General features: G+C 37.6%; 1 long non-coding RNA gene and 1 pseudogene across 1 annotated transcript; both read right to left on the bottom strand.

The window, feature by feature from the left end:
* Positions 1-3999: 3999 nt before the first annotated feature.
* LOC148592470 (uncharacterized) lies at positions 4000-4944 on the bottom strand. Its single transcript, XR_015913929.1, has 3 exons — positions 4912-4944; positions 4223-4332; positions 4000-4130 (listed from the first exon to the last, which is right to left on the bottom strand). It is a non-coding gene; the product is annotated as an uncharacterized LOC148592470 (long non-coding RNA).
* Positions 4945-5434: 490 nt separating this feature from the next.
* LOC148592469 (guanine nucleotide exchange factor C9orf72-like) lies at positions 5435-14861 on the bottom strand (annotated as a pseudogene).
* Between the last annotated feature and the right edge of the window lie 3288 nt (positions 14862-18149).

Raw genomic sequence — 18149 nt, 5'->3', positions numbered from 1 at the left:
TTATCTGTTAAGATGGAAAAAAAATCCAATTATATGTTCATTTGAAGTTGTTTAATTTCACGTGTTACTAACTCGGAGTGTTTTTGCCTTATTACATACTCAGAAGAGCTTAACATGTTAATTTCTTTCAAGTGAAATTCAACCAGTAAGCATTTTTTTTATAAATCTAAAGTAATTTCAAGTCATTTGAACAATGAATCACAGATTACATGATGGGAAGTCTCCAGTGTACATCTGCTCAGTACTTTAGACTCCTATCTTTGCAGAAAAATAAAAAAATAAAGGACTTGTTTTTCATAGTTATATATATGGTCATATTAAAAATCCACATGTAGTAGAGGAATGGCACTGAATGCTACGAATATTCAGTGCCATGCTCTTGGAGAAAATACAGATAAATAAATAGATAAATAAATCAAGGATGTACAATCTTGCCTATATTAAGCACACAGATAATGCAACTGTATAATGGAGTGATCTCAGATGGCCATTTCTCCAGGTAAAATTCTCAAGTATATCTAAGGATGACTGAGTTGTACTAAATCCTATGAAGTTTTTAAAAACACTGAATATCATCTTTTTTTCCGTTTGTCATCGTAACTGATTTGGGATTGTCAATGTGGCAGAAAACCAATTGCATAAACTAATCGGAATTTGCATAAAACAAATCTGGCACTCTTTTGCATGTATTTGTGTCCTTTTCCGTGTGTTTGTCTTCTTTAAGTCTTCCACTCAAAACCAAGGGCTGAACATACGAGAATGTCAAACTTATAACCAACCTGCCTTTCTTGCTCTCCTCATATTTCCATAAGATACCTTTTTCATACAAAGCAAATCACGATTTGACTACAAAGTACAAAAGAAACCCTGGTTTTGGAGGTACTGTTTCAGGACCACTGCCCTTAATCCATGCTATATTACAAAGAAACAGGAAAGAGTGTAAAACCGAGTTAGCTCTCCTTATGCCTAAATAGGACAGTATGTATGACTGCAAAATTATACGATTTAGCTAACTATAACAAAAACAGAGGCTTGTAACATGTAGAAATCAAGAGTGCCACAATCAAAATCATCACCGTCAGGTATAATATTACCTTGCCTTGAACCTTTATCTAAGTGCCTACTGAAGCATATTTAACCAATAGGAGTATATAAGTATTTTGCACCACTGTGATACCATATCCAGAAACAATATATAAATATGTTATATATGTGTCTGAGCAATGTGACCACTGAAGGGACACACAAAGTTGTGTACAGTTGTACTGTAAGCATGCCCCCCCCCCAAAAAAAGGTGCAGATAAGGAGCAGTGAGGGTGCTTCTTAGCACTTCTTGAAAGTGAGTGTGACAGACCACTGGAACAGACTGCTCAGAGAGGTTGTGGAGTCAAAACCCACTTGGATGCCACCCTGTGCCACATGCTCTAGGTGACCCTGCATGTGCAGCGGGGTTGGACTACATGATCTCTAAAGGTCCCTTCCAACCTTAAGCATTCTATGATTCTATGACTGTGTTAAAAGCCTTGCTGAAATCGAGGCAGACAACATCCATGACTCTCCTCTCATCCATCCAGCCTGTCATCCCATTGTACAAGGCTATCAGGCTCATCAGACACGCCTTTCCCTTGGTGAATCCATGCTGACTACTCCTGATCACTTTCTTTTCCTTGACATATCTAGAGATGGTCTCTAGGATGAGCTGCTCCATCACCTTTCCAGAGAAGAAGGTGAGGCTGACTGGCCTGCAGTTTCCCAGGCCTTCCCTCTTGCCCTTTTTGAAGGCTGGAGTGATGCTGGCTTTCTTCCAGTCCTCCGGTACCTCTCCTGCTCTCCATGACCTCTCGAAGATGATGGAGAGTGGCTCAGCAATATTCCCCGCCAGCTCTCTAAGCACTCTTGTGTGCTGTTCCATGTGTGTTCAGTTTGCCTAAATAATCTATAACCCAATTCTCCTCAACGATGGAAAGTCTTCCTCTCTCCAGGTTTTCTGTTTTGTCTCTGGTCCCTGTAGTTCATGGTGACCATCCTTGGCAGTAAAGACAGAAGCAAATAAGGCATTTAGTAACTCTTCCTTCTCTGTCACCAAGGCCCCCCCCCCCCATTCAGCAGCGGACCAACATTTTCCCTAGTCTTCCTCTTGGTGCTGGTGTATTTATAGAAGCCCTTCCTATTGTTCCTGGCACTTCTTGCTACCTCTAATTCCACACGGGCCTTGGCTTTCCTCATTGCATCCCTGCATTCCTTGACAATGTTCCTATATTGTTCCCATCTTAGAATAAACATTTCTTACTTTTAATGAGAAGTTTGTTCGTTCTTTGTGTCAAAGGATAAAGGCTTACATGATTCAGATACTGAACAATAATTCTTTGAAAAATTTCAGCAGAAACTCAAGGCAAAAAGTCTGTATGAGTTTTCTTAGAATACTTTCATTTTCTGAACAAGATTTACAACAGGGCATGCAGATGCATTTAATAATTTACTTCACAATACATTCTGTGCTGACAGAAGTGTAACAAAAGTATTAAGTTTCCAGGATTTAGTCAAAAAGTGAGAGCATATTCAATAAATTAGAGCTTTACTGTTAATAGTGTTAATGTTACGTTTCCAACGGCTATCAAGCTACAGTGATTAATTGCAGCACCACATTTACATCTATTTAGACTTTAACACTATTTCTATGTAAGGTTCAAAACTGTTCATTATAATTTCTCCCACAATTGTGAGCCTAGAGAGTTAAAGGTTATGAATCAGACTTGTAGTTTAATTATAAACCGACTAAAGTGCAGAAGGAAAAGAAAATGCTAGCAAGACAAACAGAATCTAAGCCCAAGCAACTTATGTCAGCATAACTCTGACAAGTGCTCCTGAAAAATTGGTGAAGTCTGTTGTCCAAAAATAATAAAAAAAGAAGTAAAAAAGGCTGGACAAGATGCAGTTACTTACTGAGGTTGAACATTTTCATTCATAAAAAGAGCACATAACTGAGACACAACTGCCTTCCTGCAGGAGCTCTCAATATTTAACAATAAATCTCTCCTTTCTGTGAAAAGTAAAGAATTCTGAATGTGTTAGGAACTGACAGTATTCCATTTAAAAAAACATCATGAATCTGAATTATTGATTTTATATCTCATTTCACGGAAGAGATAGTAAAGACTACCTTGAAAAGAGGAAACTGTCCTCCAAGGACTGCTGTGAATAAGTTCATCAAACAAGCAATAGCAGCTTTTCAAACTACAAGAGCAGTTCTTTTACAATTAACAACTAGTTATAAGGTTACTCTAAAACATGACACATATTCCTGCCTTCATCCAAAAAAAAGAGAAATACACCGTCATCAAACACAGATGTGTCACCCGTTTCAATACAGCATACATTAACCATGAGCCAAAGTGTCAAAAAACAAAAACAAACAAAAAAACATAGTAATGAAAAGGTTTACGGCATACAAATAGAATACTTAGAATATCACTTTGGTGCTCTGCGGGAAGATTTTAAGGTTTTAACCTGGCCTGCATACAAACTGACAGTGGATAAAACAATAGCAGTTAATAGCCAAAGACTGACAACAGAAGCTGAGAAAAACAAATTTTCTGTGCTTTGAAAGATCTCAATTATGCTACATTACTGAATATTTAATGGTAGACCAACGATCTGTGGCAGAATATCCTGGTTGGCAGTGAACATAACATCTTAAATAAGGTCACAGTTCCATTGTGCAGTGCTGCAATTTATGTTGTTAACACTTGCTTGTTAACAGTCAAAGCATGCTCTTCTATTTCAGTTGATATTCCGTCTGATAGCATTTCTTCCTGCTTCTTGCAGATTTCCTTTATTACTATTGCTTCATTATAAATCAGTGATTGTCTGAAATGTGGTATTCACATTGATTTCTTTTACCAGCATGCAAGACTGCAATATTACACATGAATAATGGGTAATTTTAAAATGTCATCAGCATATCACGTTCTTGTACACTAATGTAGAATGGTCCCCCAAAGATGAAGGAATGTAGACCTGGTTTAATCTTCTCAGCTAAAGCCATTATTATGTTAAGATCGCCCTCTGCTGTTAGGTCAAGGTCTATCTTTAAACTCCGAAGAGACTTAAAAGGCCTTTTTCCTTTTTGCCTGCAAGAAAGATGAGAAGAATTTTTGAAGCTGGATTACATCAAAAAGAACATAATTTCCTACAGTCTATTTTCTATTACTTATTCACTTACGTGTCATCCTCTATGTATTTTATTAAAGTTAAGGCTTTTCTGTGAAGGACTAGCAGAAATTGTGCAAGAAAAGTACTCCTCAGAGATAAGCCTGGTTTCAGGTGAAAGATCTGTTAAAAATTACACCAGAAAATTAGCTGTATACAGAAATCAAACTATGGAATATAAAGAAATAGTGTGCAAATGTGACAAACAGGTTCCTAATACGCAAAACAAACAAACTAACATTGGATTCATACATACACATTCTTACTGCTCTAACCGTTCAAAGATAGTATGTTAAGCTGTTTCACATTTCAATTGATATTTGAGTTGTATTTTCCTTTTTAAAATTATCTGAAGTGAATCTCAGGTATCTTTTCCAATGCTGAAATTCCAGACATTGTTGCATAGTAATAGAAAAATGTGCGCTGTTTTTCATAGATAATAAAACTAAGACTAGTAAGTCACCATTATCCCAATTTTCAAATTAAGTTGAAATATTTTCAAAGATATCTGTGCTAGTAACCAGACATTTTAAATGACCATTGTTAGAAGTTTCTCTCTAGCAGTACAGAAAGGAATAGCAGTAGGAATGTAAAAAGGAGCTAGCTGACAAGAAAAAAAACTATTTGCATTGAATTATTTATTGCTAGAGCCCAAAGTACTGATGTTAAGCTCTTCTTCTTTTTGAAAATGAAACCATTTACCTGATCCAGGAAGGCTTTTACTAACGTATTTCGTTTGCAACGAAAGCAAAAAAAACATGTAAGGCAATGCCATGAAGAGACACTACACATTTCTGTACATGAACGGCATTACCATTTATGGTCTGGCAGAAATTAAGTGAACTCCATTGTAGTGAACTATAATGCTGCTATTTTTAAGGGTAACAAAAAACTTCTATGCCTTATTTTTTTGCCATGCAAAATGAACCAAAAACAGAAAAGCCATCAGGCCTTGTCAAATACACTTTGTCCTAATATATTCCTTTTAAAATGAGGCAACAAAATGAACAAAACACTGTTTGAAGTGTCACTGAAAATGAATTTCAGTAACATTTAATGCAGCAAGACTACTGACAGAACCAGGAAAATCCAAAAGATGAAGACCAAGTACCACAGTTGAAGTATTTTCGTGCAACAGCAAGCCCCAATCCTGTACTTTATTGAAAAGCTTTATACTGATATTCTCTCAACCCATAACAAATAACTTTGAGAGCCGTGACAGCACTTACAAATCGGGTGTGAAACTCTCATCTGTGTGGATAATAGGATCCTGAGACATCTCTTCATCTGAATTAGCTCTCCAAAATGCTGACAACTCAGATCTCATGTATCGTCGTTGCTTATAGATGTGTTCATGACAAGGTGGCATCTGCTTCACTGTATTGACATCTACATCTATATGTGTAGTGGGATATGGAGCATACATTACTTGACGGAAGGGCAACACAAAGCTTCCTGTTGCATCCTGTTATCGTGAAAAAAAATAGTCACTCTTTTGAAAAAACAAAGCTATAGTGAAATCAAACAACATTAAAACATCATTCCTACAGTTTAAATGACATTTGTTTAGACATATTTCACTTGACAAAACTGGTGACAGTAAGCCCAGTAAAACGTCCTAGAGTAATGGATGATTCCCTTTAGGTAATGATGAGAAAACAGGTCTTGAGTTAATTTGTTTATTTCATTTCATTATTACATGACCCGCTTCTTGATTCCATTAAGAATTCAGTATTATACTTATCTGACATATTTAGGCTAATGTGACAGACTTACCAAAGCAAGGAGCACTACTTTTCTATATATCTGCACTCATTGTTACAGTCCTTTTAAAATGCTTGGAAACTATAGGATTGGGTTTTGCTATAATACAAAACCAGTGCATGTTAGAATCTAAGCTACCTCAAGCAGGAAAAAGAAAATTATTATTGCACCCCAGATATATATTTCTTTTTCAGGAAAAAGAAATATGTAACTCGTAGAAAAGACAGTTTGTAATTTTAACATACAGATAGTGAAAGGGATACCTTTAGCACTAGGAAACAATGAATGAAAGACAATAAATTTCTCTAGGCAAGAATGTAAAAATGTCACATATTAGATACGCATACACATATACACAAGCTGGGTAATGATCTTAAGCTATTGCATAATAAAATTTGCCTAATGGACTTACTTTGAGTAATCCTTGAACAAAAAGTCCTGAGTCATACTTGAAAGATGATTCATTTCTACAGAGTCTGGAATATTTCCGTTCTGATGGCGTAAGAAACAGACACAATGTTCTCACAATCTGCATTTTAAAAACAGTTTTGTAAAGACAAGAAAAATTAAAGACTAAGTTGATCCTGAAAAACAATTTTTGACTAGAACATACTACATATTTCAAATGCTAATTTTTTTAGAAGACCCAGAAATAAAATGGGAGAGTAGTAACACACTTAAATTATAAAGACATAAGCCGTATTATCCCAATTTCCTATTAAATGAGTAAAACTCTACACCTTTTGCCAAAACTCTCTTAGCCAACTACATAGGGCAAATCACTTTTGCTGTGTCTTCCTATTACTTAAAAATGAGTTACTATGATTACTTTTCTGGCTCATTTAGGCTTGTTAATTGCTGCATACTGAAACACTAGCTATTCTCTCCAATAGACAAAGTTATTTTTTTAAACAATAAACATCCATGCTTATTATGTTTCCTCAATGTTATTTCCTTAAGATCTCTATCAAAAGTAAAAAATGTTTTTCATTAACCTTTTGCATACACCTATCCTGCAACAACTAAAAGTAATCTTCAAATATTAGCACATATTCCATGGTACTAATCTTAACTACAGTCTCAAACTGTAATTTCTTATCTATCTGTGTTTGGGAAGGCCCTATCCTTGCTCAGTATCTGTAACACCACCAATGCCATGCTACTTTCTGACAGAATCTATTTGATGCTTTGCAACAGGTATTTTAGTTATAAAGCAAGCTAGAGAAAGCATTTTCTTTAGAATAGATGTACCATGACAAAATGAGCACAAGAACACAGTAACAGCAAGGACTTGTATAGAATTTATATCTATATCAATGTATATCTATCTATTGATTTATATCAAATACCAATATTGCCCTGGATATATATTGAAACTCACATTGTTCCAGACTTTTTTTTTTCTCTCAAACATCTAGCTTATCAATATACATTTTTAAAAACTGTCCTAACTATTTAAGCCTTTAATATCTAATATCCCTGGAACAATACTTACTAATTATATTTAGCAAATTTCATCTAAGAATTGATCATTTTCTTTTCTCCAGTTATCTGTATCTCATGAACAGAACGTCAAGTGTTAGTATGCGTTTGATTGGGAGTAGTTTATCATCACTCTCAATACACACAAAACAGCTTCTTTCTTTCACATTTTTTAAAAATATCACAAAGTACTTATTTTAAAACAGGTTTACTCAAGAAGACCTTTTCTTTTCTAAACTTTTAAAAAAGGAATATATTGCAGAGTAGCTAATATACAGTTACTTACCAAATCTATAACATATTCAATAGGCCTAGTATTCTTTTTATTTTATGTTGAAGCAATACACACAGATACATTCACATATTTATCAAAAAAACACAAAAGTGAGAATTTCTGTAAATGGAAAGTCTTATGCTTACAAAATAAACTAGAACTGAACGATCAGTACACCATAATTAAAAAAACATGATCGGAGAGAAAACTCCAATATAGAAAAATATTTTCTGTCAGGAAATGAATTTATTTGACCATACTGCTTCTCCACATGTATACTCCAGGAGCCATGTCACGGTCTAAGAACATGAAAATATTGTTACTACTCTGCAGAGAAAATACTCTGAGTAGTACCAGTGTCCTCATTAAACGTAATAGTATCTAATACCTGAAGGCTCTAGGATCCTATGTTTTTATAAAGCCCTTCTTTCCATTCCCACCTGCAGGGATATTCTGAATCAAACAGGCTTTAACATTAGAAGATTAAAGAGTGAAAGCAGAGAGGCAATTTAGTTAGTGACTTCCATTTACTTTTTAAAAAATAAAATCCATGATTTGTCTGTGCATATTTTGATTCAAGATTAACTTTGGTGAATTTATTAGAAAAGATGGAATAATAGTCTAATTAAGTCCTCCTGGGTGGAGGGAAACCCTCCTGGGTGAAAGGCTGATATACTGCCATATGCCATAAATAGATAAGATTTTAGAAATATTTCAGTGGACTACCAACACAGATATATATCTTCCAGAAATTATTTTCAATTTATTTGAAACTAGCTTTATATGTAATCAGAAAGCTGTGTATAAAATTTGAGCTGGAAAACACTGAATAAAAAAAAAATCTTCCTTTAATTTTTCTTTTAAACACTTAGTAAATTTTAAAAAAGCATCAAAACTTCCCATATTTGTACAAAAAACATTACAAGAAAAAACAGAAAAGATAACAAATACTTAACCTGAACCAATATGAAATCAACAGATTTAGAAGAAAGTTAAAAAGTATTAATAAAATGGAGAAAAGGGTGACTATAAAAAGGTAGTAATTTTATTGTTCCAAAATGACAGCCTCCAACGGTGAGTTCTGGATCATAGTGGTATATGTACATTTTACTATTCTCTACCAAGAAGTGCAGCTAATGCTGCCTGTTGTTTCTAGCCCTGGAAAGTTGCTAACATTAGGTCAGTTTTACACATGCTACAGCAAGTATGTTGAAATATGGTGTTTTTCTTGCAGTTTTAGGGGTCTACATTTGTGTTTTGCATCTCTTTGGCTCTTCTGAAAAGTTGAGTCAACTTAATTTAAGGATCTAAGTCTGCAGTTATTTACAAATTAATTTCAAATAGATTGCAGACATAGGTATGCAAATATCTTGAAACTGATGGTACAGATGAAGATCCTAATAAGCTGCACATTCTGAGGAGTGTGTTTATAACTACAGTTGTGTATCTGTTTCATGAAACACAAGCAGTTCATGATGCAGAAGTATGTATTCCCCAGCACAGTAAAATTATGCAGATATCCATTTCTTAAAGTACATGGACAACACCTGTTGACCTGAGCTATGCAAGTCACACCAGAATGGTTCAATTCATATTTATAGCTAACAAACCTGATCTTAAAATCTCCAATTCATCCACTACTCCCTTATGAACAATATGAATAAAATTAAATATATTGCCTTGCTTAAAGTTGCCAGAAAACAACTTATAAGCCACTTTTCAAGCAGAATTGATAACTGTTAGAGTAATTAACTGAAGACAATTCCATAATGATATTCTCTCTCTCTTCAACCTCAGGTACATCTATAGGCAAATGACACATTCACACTCTTAACAATGACCATTCCAGTTGGTTTGTTCAGAAGTGCATTACCTTATTCACTTTTTCTGCACTGCTTCCTAGAAAGTACAGAACAACCACAGGTCTGCAAATGTGAACTAATTGCACTGCAAATAAAAACAGAACAGGTTAATACCTTTATAAATACTTTTAAAATATAATCATCACCATGATTCCACAGAATTAAGTCCCCAGTATAACTTTCAGATTTTAGCAACACTTACAGTTTTAGTCCAATTGATAGAAAAACTGGCAGACAAAATCTCCAAATATCACTTGGGTGCTAACCCAAACTGTCTCTGTATCGTAACTGTAGTATACCATCTACACCACTTCACCACCACTACAAAATAATTCACCTAAAATAGCAGAAGACATTAATAATAAAGGATTTGAAAGAATTTTGAAAGATGATTTATTTGATGGTTCTCATTTTCGAAAACTTTGTGTCAGATACCAGTTTTGGGACACTTGGTAGATGGACTGCCCTACTCTTGTTAACTACATGGACAAGAACACTTCACAGGTATGAGATCCTTGATATAGAGTGACACACTGGGAATTAGAGAGTGTTGTCTTGTGATTTGCCAGCAGCACTGCTCTGATTTAGTCACTCCTCAGTTTGGCAGCTGCTACAAGTTTATCTGCACTCATCCTCACAACTCTTAGCCTGTTCTTAACAGACTTCTGTTGATGTTTTGTCGTCACCTTTGTCATCACTTTTCTTACCTACCACACGGTATCAAAAGTCTGGTTATCTTTGTAATTAGAAAGCTTTTTTCCGACAGCTGTGAATAAGTATTAGAATTGAGCAACTGTTTGGATACTGTTTAAGCAGTTCTAATAAACACTTCTAAAATGGTTAGGATTATAACAGCTATGCTGAGACTCTCCTACAGGTGAAAGTCCTACAGGTGGACTTTATAGTGGGCCTACTACTCTTTACCTTACCAAATATTTTTAAAATAGATTCAAGGTGTGCAGATGAATTTCTTACTTTGTGCGATCCAATTTTTAGTCAGCAAAATAAGGAAATCCATTCCAACACTATATTAGATTGAGAGCAGACCCAGAGGACTTGATAAGGTCTACTACCCTCTGAAAAACAGCATCAAGTAGAGCAGCACAGGAAGCTTAACTGAATCTTTATCCTTCAATACACAGAGTTCATCAGATCATTCATGTCACTTCTGCTCAATAATCTTGCCACTGATTGTACAACTGCTGCATAAAACTGTACGACCTTGATACTATTAGCAGTAATTTTTTAAAAAGTTATAAAAGCAGGAAAAGGGGGTACACAGAAAATCACATAACGCAGAAGTATGCTCCTGATCACTGTAGAGATACACAGCTATAACATATGCAGTGACTCTGACTTAGGAGGACTACTGTGCAACACTGCACATCTCACTGCTCTTTATTTGGATGTTGTCAGCAGCATGTCAGAGTAATAGATATGTTTCAAGCAGGGTCCTTGATGTTAGGACCCTTTAGGCAAATGGCCAAGTTATTCTGCTTCTTGAAAATTTTATCTGTGAAAGAGAAGTAGCATCAAGGCAGCCATTACTGATAGAAGAGTAACTTATCATCATAGAATCAGTGACTCTAGTTGTTTACAACAATCCATCTAACAACATTCGTCATATTATTTTATAAAGAGTGATAGCCTTAAAGAATTAAAAACACAAAGAGAACCCAATTTTTCTATAAAAGTAAATACTATGTGTCAATAATTTGTAAATTTAACACATGAATTTGTGCAGTACTGAAAGAATATGTCACACTGTATAAACAGATTATAGATTATTTGAAGTTAAGCAGTACAGAAATTAATGAAATTGTAAGGGTGATATTCTAAAATAACATGATCTAAAAATCGATGAAATACTATTCCCACAGAATACTGTTTCTCTGAAGTGCAATTATTTCTGGTTTTACATTAAAAATACAATAAAAGTCAAATACATGTCTTTTTCCATTCTTACAAATAAATCTAATCACACACTCACATGCATACATATTTATAAATATACACACACACAAGTCTATGTCATTTTGCTATCAAAACTGAATTTCATACTTGAGGAGAAAGCCTTCATGACAACTATCCCCAATGTCATCGTCATTTAGCACAGTATCACTTACCTGAAACGCAAATAAACATAAACAAAGGTTACACAAGGATATGTGCCAATTTTAAATAACTACTTTTTGTTTTGAACACAGGTGCTTGCTCTTCAGGAACTCTCTCTTTAGGATCTGCTTAAACTAAAGTTTTAACATTGCCAGAAAACCAAAAGCGTAAAAAGGCCTCAGTCTTTGGCCAAAGAATACTGAACAAGTCACTGATGATTAAACTTGTTTCTCCAACTTGACAGTCAGATTGCACCCAAGAGGTTTTTCTAATGCCTTCTCCAGATTACCTTAAATTAGTTCAAGTCAAATCACTTCTATTTCTTTCATGAGAATGATAAACCACACTGAAACGGTTATCAACATTAAACCCAATTACATCTTCACTTGTTTTGTTTTGTGTGAACAGCCTCTCTCCCGTTCTTTTAAAAATGGTATCACTGGTAGCTAATTTTACTAAGTGCTGAGCAAAACTTCACTAAGTGGAACGTTATTTTTTGTTGTTGTTGAGAGCTTCAAATGAGAACATCACTTTATTACTCAGAATGCAATAAATACAAGGACTTACATCTATTTCTTCTGAAACACTGTGTGATTTCATAGACGAAAGGAGTTCCATTACAGGAATAACTTCTCCTGTCAGCATCGGAATGATACTGTGGCCCTGTGGAATAAATAACATGTTTGAAGTTAAAGCATGCAGTACAGGAAGTTGCCAGGGAGACACTCAGGCAAAACATCTTAAGTTTCTATTATTTGCAAGTGCGGTGTATGAGTTAATACACAAAACTTCAACAGCAATTGTAAATTGGAAACACGCAATTCACTTTTTAACCAGACATGTAAAATGTGTTCCCGGGGTGCTAGGCTGATTCACCAGATCAGTTTGATCAACCTACTCAGAAAACATTTATAATGATACAATTTATTCACACCATATTACATGCAAGTACTGTATTCAAACTATAATGTTTTCACAGTGACAGGGCAACAGTATCAGGCTTACTAGTTATTAACATGGTGCCTTATTTCTCTTGCTTCACACACACACAAAAGCCACATTTTCCTACTTACTCTTTCAGAAACCTCACAGTCTCACACATTAGATCTACAAGCACATTCTAACACAACAGATTCCATACATCTCTGTAACCTGAAAAGGTAATGACCTATTGAAAAACTACTCTTAACAGGAGAAAGCATATATCTGTGGAAGCTACTACCTTTAGGGAAACTGAAGTACACATAAAACACTTCCCTCTTCTGAAATACAACATTCTTCATAGACTTTCCTTTTACACATAAAGTGACGCAATGTATTTGTTTTTTCACAGCTCCCACCATCCTATCTTCAGTAGTTGGCCTCATGTGTATGGCAGGTCATCAGCCAGTCCAAAGTATCTTCCTGAATCCCAGAAATGAGAAGTGGCACCAAGTGCTACAGTCACGAGATCCAGTCGATTAATTTTGTCATGTTGTGCCATATTCATCAACCAGCCTGTCTTACCTGATCCTCCATTCTCTCCGTGCCTTCCAAGGCAATCTTCTGGAAATGTTCTTGCCTCTCCTGAGCAAGAAAGCAGTTAAATATAAAAGCTTTGGTATTTCTCTATAAACGCATGCACACAACAGTCAAAGGCCAAATTTCTTCCCTTCAGAAACATGCTTCTTAGATTCAAACTTTGATGTTCAAGTCTTTTTCTTTTACAGAGTTGACACTGCTAGGAATGAAGTCACTTCAAAGTGATCAGTGCTCCCTGTTCCACTTCCCACCAAACCTCTTACACATAGCAGGAGTAGCAGGAAAGTGAGAGAATGATGTCAGTAACAACAGATTAGTAGTTCTTTTGTTACAGACCAAGAAAATGACAAATGATCAAAAGATTAAAGTTCAGAATTCCGTTTTATATACTTTTATTTTCAAATGATTAACATACACAGGGATGACTCCCACAGAAACAGGAGAAAATGATATCTCTAGGATAAGGAAAGACATTGGTTTGGACAGGGGAGGAAAGACAGGATTATTTTCACATCTTCAGACACTGACAAGACTTCAAAACATGCCTTCTGTTTTAAAGAACCAGAAGTCAAGTCCAGGAGACACAAAACCTCACAGCATATAAAACACCACTGTAGAAGAGATTGGACTAGGCTTTCCAAACACACTCACCAGCAGCTCAGTAGCAAACAACATTCAAAATGTAATTGAACAATATTGAATTATTATTCACAATAAAAGCTTAAATAACTGAAAGGCCATTTCTACAGTAGATTGAAAAAGAGGGAAGCTGTAGTTAACAACGATGCACAAAGCTTTATCTGAACTTCCCTATTCCACACAGAAAGTCTGTAAAGAGAGACCTAAATGACTGGGAAATTAAGTAAGAGCATGAGCATTTCTTTATGTCAAAAGTACTAACGTATAGAGAGCAACTGACTTTATTATTAGACCATCACGTGTTTTTAATGAAAGACTGATTCTCCCACAGCTTAATACTCTGGTGAGTTCTCTTGCAAAAACTGCTTGCCAATATCTTTTTGGGGAAATAATGCAGTGACTACTGTATACAATAGCAGTAACGTGAAATCATTCCAAGAGTTTCCTTTTTTGGACACAAAGTGTGAAAACAATTATCTGAAACATAGTAATTTTCCAATTCTACTGAATACGAATACTTTATTTAGCACATTTTGTAGTACTAATTTTTATTAGATTCAGGGAGATGAAAGACAATTCATAGGACACCTTTTTTAACTAGAAACTGGCATATGCTCATACAATGCCCTATGTAACAACAATTCACATGACTGAAAATCCAGCTTTGAATTTGCTGACATATGGATTTCTTACTTCTAGAGAGATCACTTTCCTTCGAGTTTTTGTCTGGGTATGACACAGCCTCATATTTTGCTAGTGCCCAAAACAACTAAGACAACTGTTTTTAGCAATGAAAAGCAAACCTACCTTGTGCATCCATATTCTTCCTTTCCTTATAATATGTGTTAACCTATCCACACACACCCTGTGAAGAGGCAGGTAGAAGCCAAGGTCACTTTGTGGAAGTATAATGGACAGTCCATAGGTGCTTCTGTCTCCATTCCAGTTTCCATCGAAGATTAATGACACAATGATTACTCTTTTCTCTGCCAAAACGAAAAAGTTCACATCTATTGCACCGCTTTCTGCATTCCGAAGTATCTCTCCATTTAGTGTGTGATTTGCAAGAAAAGTTCTTTCACCATCGCTGAGGAGAACTTGTTTGGTCTTTGGGGCCCAAATGTGTCGCACTCTGGGACCAAGAATATTGTCCCAGTAAGCAAAAGTGGCAGCTAACAAAGGAGACTCTCCATTCAAACAGATCTCTGTTTTGGCAACTGCAGGTGAGGGCGGTGGGCAAAGAGTTGACATACCTATTTCTTCTCAACCATATCCTTAAAATGCTTACATTGCCTAAAAAACAAAGTTTTAGCAGAAAAATAAATAAGAACCACATACATTATTTTCTCTCTCTCTTTTTTTTTTTTTTTGCTTTCAAATAAGATTTCACCACATCCACAGCTCTGGCTTCCACTTTTAGGATTCCGTTCTAGCCTTCATGCAAGAAGCAAGTTTACATGCATACTCTCTACATAACAAAGTGGCATGATTCACAAATTTTAGTCAATCACTCGGATATTCTTTAGCAGCTCTAAAAAGCTTATTACGATGAACCTGCAACACATTCAAGTAGTGTAGAAGAAAAGACACATGAGAAGCATTTCCTTTACTTTAAAGTAATATACATGCATGCCCTGGCCATTTCCAAAGACCCTACATCTTCTCAATTTTGATGAGGTTGCAAGAGGTAACAGGAAGTTCCACCTCGACAAAAAACGGCATGCTGCTCACAGCAATAGCTTCAGGACCCAAATATATTACACCAAGAACCCAGATATATTAGATCAGGAGTTATTCTAAAAATCTCAACGCAGGATAGACAAATAAAACACCGAAATGCATTTATCCTGGCTAAACTTGGAGACATTAAACCTCGTTGTTCCTTTTTAAAATGTCTGCACCTTGATTGCTGCACGCTATAGAAGAGAATGGAAAAAAGGGCAAAATGAAGAAGTGATACTGATCCTACTTGATATATCTGTTTTTTTCATGAGACCTTTTTTTGTTTTGTTTTTGATACATATATCTATGTGTTTTAAGGTCCCAACTAAAACTGTGCAACTGTTTCCCCCTAGGGCAGAAAAGCACCTGCTCCCTTGTTTTTTTCTTAGGCCTCATCTAACAGCGCTAGGCGACCTTCCTATATAGCCTATGACAGGCTGCGCCGGCAGAAGAAAACCACGCACACAGGCTCAAAATGCAACGTCACCGTTTCAGGGGAAGCCGAAACAGACACATCCCTGCGCCCTCCCTTCGTTCCCGGCTGAAAACTGAGCCGCCCCCCTCCAACCCGCCACCTCGTAAAAGGGCAGCACCGGGACAGGACGCGGCCCCCGCCTTACTCACCCGCGGAACCGCCACAACGGCCGCCCCCTGTGCGGCGCCGCGCGCATGCGCATGCGCGTGCTCCTCCCCCGCCCCCGCCCCCGCCCCCGCCCCCGCCCCCGCCCCCGCGAGCGGCCCCGGCCTCCCTGCCGCGCATGCGCGCTCGCCGCCAGGAAGCACCCGAGCGCAGCAGCCCGAGGGGAAAATGGCGGGGGGAGAGCGCGGTGCGGGGGAGGAGTGCTCGGGCAGCCGCTCTGGTCCGTGCTATCCCCAAAGGGCTTATTTTTAATAAAATAAACTGCCTCTGCCCTACTGCCGCAGCTTTAACACTCTCACGGAAAGCTTTCATGGGATTGCTGCTTGAAACGGCTGTGCATGTTCTGCTGCTCGGGTGCTTTAAAACGAGAAGTAGTTCTGGCCGATTTGCACGTTGGCTGCGTTTGGTTCAGAAAGCTGCTTTGCCAGCTGCTAGTCACCTGCGTCCTCTTCATACTCCAAGGCGGAATCCAACCTGGAGGACTTGTCAGCACCGGGGATGTTTCCATCCCAAGTTCCTGTTTCTGGGTCCATTACCTGCATCCCCCCCTCCCGCGCTCCGGCTTTTTATTTTTTATTTTATTTTCAGCTGGGAATGGGGTTCTCACATCTCCCTCCCCTTGTTACCACTTCTGAGGAGACCTTGGCTCAATCAGCTTCAATGAGAAAAAACTGTCTCCAGGCCTCAGTTCCTCAGAGCTGCTTGCAGACACTAGGTATTTTACTGTTTTCTAGCAAAAGAAGGTCTGGAGGGTTGGAGTGCACCTGGCATGCAGTGTAAGTGGAGAAAGTCCAAAGAAACACATGAATGGAAGGAGCCTTAGGTTTCCTGCTGCTCTGGAACCATGTGTAGTTTTTATAGTTTACAGCCAACATGAGTTTTTACCACTGTGGAAACACTGTCTTGGAAAAACCTAATTTCACAGTGATAAAAACTCATTTTCTGGTCAGGTCAGAGAGCAACAGAACTACTACACACGGTAAAAGAGAGGGAGTGGAAGTGTTTTCTTGGGATATAAGGAGCAGGGACTCTCCATAGCAGTGCAGATTTCTGAAATGGGTTAATGAAATAAGTGGGTTAATGAAATAAATAAAGCCAGATTAAGTTCTACAGAAAGCAAATCTTGCATTTCTGTATCCCCAGCTGTTCATTCTTCCAGGGAGAAATTGAGACTTTCTGAAGTAGCTCTGGTTTGTGCAACGTAAGCTGCATTCATGTTAAGAACAGTGAAGTATCATAGAATCATAGAATGCTTAGGGTTGGAAGGGACCTCTAGAGATCATCTAGTCCAACCCCCCTGCACACGCAGGGTCACCTAGAGCATGTGGCACAGGACTGCATCCAAGCGGGTTTTGAAGATCTCCAGAGAAGGAGACTCCACAACCTCTCTGGGCAGCCTGTTCCAGTGCTCTGTCACCCTCACTGTTAAGAATTTTTTCCTTAAGTTCCTATGAAATTTTTGGTGTTTCAGTTTCCGGCCATTTCCTCTAGTCCTATCAGTGGCCACCAGTGAAAAGAGACCATCACCGTCCTCTGCACTCCCTCCCTTGAGGTATTTGTAGACACTGATTAGATCCCCTCTCAGCCTTCTCTTCTCCTGGCTGAACAGGGCCCAGCTCCCTCACTCTCTCCTCATAGGGCAGATGTTCCAGGCCCCTGATCATCCTTGTGGCCCTGTGCTGGACTCTCTCCAGAAGCTCCACATCCCTCTTGTACTGTGGAGCCCAGAACTGGACACAGTACTCCAGATGTGGCCTCACCAGGGCTGAATAGAGGGGCAGGATCACCTCCCTCGACCTGCTGGAGACGCTCTTCTTAATGCAGCCCAGGATTCCATTGGCCTTCTTGGCCACGAGGGCACACTGCTGCCTCATGGTCAACTTATCATCCACCATGACACCCAGGTCTTTCTCCGCAGAGC

The sequence above is a fragment of the Tinamus guttatus genome, unplaced genomic scaffold (genome assembly GCF_059628265.1).
Source record: "Tinamus guttatus ecotype Peru unplaced genomic scaffold, ASM5962826v1 Tinamus_guttatus_pri_ptg000584l, whole genome shotgun sequence".
Classification (NCBI taxonomy): domain Eukaryota; kingdom Metazoa; phylum Chordata; class Aves; order Tinamiformes; family Tinamidae; genus Tinamus; species Tinamus guttatus.
Note: the sequence above shows the minus strand (reverse complement) of the source record. Positions and strands in the feature narration are given on the sequence as shown.